The sequence below is a fragment of the Gavialis gangeticus genome, unplaced genomic scaffold, assembly GCF_001723915.1.
Source record: "Gavialis gangeticus isolate Ggan-Ray unplaced genomic scaffold, GavGan_comp1, whole genome shotgun sequence".
Lineage (NCBI taxonomy): Eukaryota > Metazoa > Chordata > Crocodylia > Gavialidae > Gavialis > Gavialis gangeticus.
In genome coordinates, this window is record NW_017729002.1 from 8790951 (window position 1) to 8794884 (window position 3934).

The window sequence follows — 3934 nt, forward strand, 5'->3', positions numbered from 1 at the left end:
CCCCCCCCCCCCCCAACCAATTCTGAGACAGGATAAGTATATCTAGAATACCTCAACAGAAGTTTATCAAACTCTCCCTAAATAGCTCACAAGAAGGAGGATTCCACTAGAACCCAAAGTTACCCATCCCCACGCTTAATTATCCTTACAGTTATAATGTCTGTCCTGACAATTAACCTAAATCTTTGCTACAACTTAAATCAAGTCCTCCTGCCAGTGGACTTGGAAAAGGATTGATTCCTCCTTGCAGCGACTTTTAACATTCTGGAAAATTATAGCCCCCTCACTAATCTCTTTTCTACAGGGGTCCTTCAACCATTCTCCACTGCTCAGGTTTCCCAAACCTTTTATTCTCCCTGCATACATGATGGCACTTCTGATTTGTGAATTCTAAATCAGTCCTCTAAAACCCTTACAATGCATCCCACAATGGTGTCATCTATTTTTTTTCAGTGCAGTCTCCATTCCCTCATCTAAGTCATTAAAGTGCAGAACAGAATCCAGCCCATTTGGGACCCTCCTCAAATGTGCTCCTGCTCTGATAGCAAACTAGCAGCAATTACCCCAAGCAAGATTTTTCAAACAGCTGCAATTTCCTTGAGGTTCTCTTTGCATAATTTTCTTACGATACTGTCATGCAGGACAGGATTAGAAACCTTACAAAAGTCAAGATGCAATCGCATTTTCTTCTTTCCCCCTTATCTACCGGACCAGGGACCTTGTCAAAAAAAAGAAGTGGGACAGGTTGACAGAATCTGTCCTTGACAAGTTCATGTTGACTGTTTTGTCTCTATCACCTTAGTATCCTCCGGGAGTTTCATTCTAGTAACTTTCTGGGAATCCAAGCTAGGTTAACTGGTTTACAGTTCCCCATTTTGCAGGCAGATCCTATGTTCGCCCTTCTCTTGTCCCCCATAGCACAGATTTTAGAGTCATTTCTAGTCAGAAGTAGATTTAAACTAAACAGAATTTGATCTCACAAATACTTCAGGGTTTGGTTTTTTTTTTAGCTGAGTCTTCCTTAGAACCTTTCCCCCACAGGTTTTGAGACTTTTATATTCCTCCTTAAATGATGGAGCTTAAGCCCTATTTAAACTGTTGGTGGCCAGGTGACATAAATTAGCACTGATCTAACTGCATCTCCCTGCTGCACCTAGAGTCTGATTTGCTTCCCCATCCAAGAAGTCTCCCTTATCTGAAGGAAAGTGGTAGTGACAGGGGTTTAGACACAAAGAGAAAGAACTAAGTATTCAGTATATACAAGCCTCAGCAGCCATGGGGTGGGAACAACTTTCAGTTTTTGAAATGTCAAACTAAAGATTAGCTACCTGTCTAATTAACATACTGCTTAAGCCACTTGTAATAGGAACCTCTATTTCTTTTCTCTTTCGAACAAGGTGTGTTCTTTCCCAGGAAAATGCATGAAAACTCAAGAGTTTGTGACCAGAACTGCACTGGAATGGAACAATCACTCAAAGAAAAGCGGCAGCAAGAGGGTTTATAAGCTGTCAGGAGTTTAGCAAATTCTGGTTATAACTGTGATAGTGCCTATTGTTTGGCATACAGCTAAGTAAATAAGGTGCTAAAGCACACCAAATTAAGCAGCTCCCTGTTATTCACAACATTGGAAAGTTTCTTTCAAGGAACTTCTGTGAAAAAAAGAATTGTATAGCATGATAAGTTAATATATTTTCTTGGCCACTGAGTTCGCCTTACAAATTTGTCTCTAATATATACATATGTATACACACACACACACACACACACGCATACACACACGCACACACACACATATCTCCTGAGTCAGATAGTGCAACTCATTTTTATTAAGTTAAAGAAAAGAATTCCAAGCACCAAACTCACATCGAAGCCTCTGACGTTTAACATACAGGAGACAGTGTCGATTAAGAAGGCTTAAATAAAGTAGCAAACAAACAAAAAATGACCTACTTTTAGATTAGCTGCCTCATAAACCTTTCCAGCCTCTCAGATTGTATAATTATTCCACAATTCCAGACCCCTGAACATCAAACAAAAGTTTATCTGGTCCCACTGCATTTTCTTCATTCCAAATTAGACTACACCCAGTGCCCTATTCAGCTTCTTACAAGAATAAGACACTAGCTAAATATTGCCAAATGAAAAACAGCTTCTAAAAGCATCGTTCATTCTTCTGCTCCTCAAACCCTAAAAAGCCTCCACAGAACTAGCCAGACCCAAACAGCAGCACAAGGGGAGAATTTCAAATTTGAGAGCTCTAGTTTCCTCAAGGTGACCCTGACTTCATTTGAAGAAAGAGGGAGGCAAACATTTAAAAAAATAGTCAAGTGCACATCCCTAAAGAGCTGCACACTGAAAAGCACATAATATACAAACACATACTTTCACTTATTCTCTTCCTCCCTTAACTTATTTTCTTCTTTGAAATTAGAGCCATTCATTTGTCATTATGCGAAAAGCATTTAAACACATTCCTTAAAGTTTCATCACAATATATATTGAAATCTTTTAAAAGCCATGCACACAAGAGTGTAAGACACTTACATTGCTTGGATGAAAACACTAAACTCAGCTCGCCAATTTAAAATCTCTCTCTTTTAGTTCCTTTAAAGCAGGCTGCTGTTGACTGCATTGTAGAGAAATACCACTGATGTCACCTCCCTTCAGCAAGTGCTTGCGATTGTCAGCTGTAAAAACAAAGATCAATTGGGGAAAAGCCTAGCAGTAATCCTGCAGTTCAACCAATGGCGAAAAAGAGCCACCTATTTTAAAGAATCCAGTTCCACAAATTGCCAGTGATCATCTAAACCCTGAAGAAGGACTGGAAATAGCCGATTCAGTTATAGCCAAAACCATCTGACTGCACAGATAAGTATTTGTTGTGTCACTGAACATAAAAATACAATACATAATTAGCTCACACTCATTTATATCATCTGGATACATTCTCTATAGGTTTCCAGAAACAAGCTGCTGATGGACCCAGAATTGGCATGCACTGGAGGATTTCAAATGGCTCCCTAGTTTTCAAATACCGCATCCTTCTTATAACTGTGGAACTGAAAAGACAGCATTTGTCTTGAAAGTCCTGCTCTGCAGCAGTTCATCTCTGCTCTGGTTTGTAATGCCATGGCTGTAATAACTGGGGAGAAAACTGCTACAAAATATTTAAGGTTCTGCTGTTTCCTTGATATCTCACACAGCACATGAGGGAGCGAACACCTCCATGTAATAATCAGCAATCAAGATGCACTGTAATGTCACCTCCCTGTGCATTCATCGCCTGAACTGCAGTTTAAAAAAGAAATACATAAGCACACACTACAGAACCACTGCAGTTAGTGTAAATGGGAGCAGAAGAAAAGGGAAGGGAGTTTGTTGTCCTGGTAGCTGGACTGAGAACCGCAGACTGGACGGGTTGCCATGGTGCCTCCAAGGGGGTCAGGGAGGAGACAAAAGGAAAGATGAACCAATGTGCAGTAAAAGGCTGAGCCAATTCAGTTTTAAATCACTGTGACAGCACTTCAGCTGAGCTATTACATGGTTGCCTTGGTAACCAATGGGAGAAAAATCACAGAGGAAATCTGTAATTATTACAAGGGAGATAGTGACTTACCCAGTTCAGTAATCAGCACCTTATAGCGATTCAAGCTGCCATGAACCCTTAACCAAAAGAGGAGGTACTCTGATCCACTGTGGAATAACGTGGGGATGAGGTGAATGCAAAGCCATACAGCTGCTGTGTGAAGATCCTGGCTTGTCTGCTTTATACTGTCAGGACAAAGCTTTCCTAACCTACAGTGCTGAACAGCTTCAGGGAGCCCATCCCAGTTGCTTTGCTTAATGAACACACGTTAATGCACATGCTATAAAGAACAAAAAACAAGAAACTGGATACCAGAAATAAGAGGAGTTCTGGGACTGTGCCACTTCT

At 40.5% G+C, this 3934-nt stretch overlaps 1 protein-coding gene across 1 annotated transcript in view; it reads right to left on the reverse strand.

The window, feature by feature from the left end:
* ABAT (4-aminobutyrate aminotransferase) overlaps positions 1 to 2686 on the reverse strand; it is a 141420-nt gene extending 138734 nt beyond the window's left edge. Inside the window, exon 1 of the mRNA XM_019507479.1 lies at positions 2545 to 2686. The gene's annotated coding sequence lies outside the window, so the exon portion shown is untranslated. The remainder of the gene's footprint in view (positions 1 to 2544) is intronic.
* Between the last annotated feature and the right edge of the window lie 1248 nt (positions 2687 to 3934).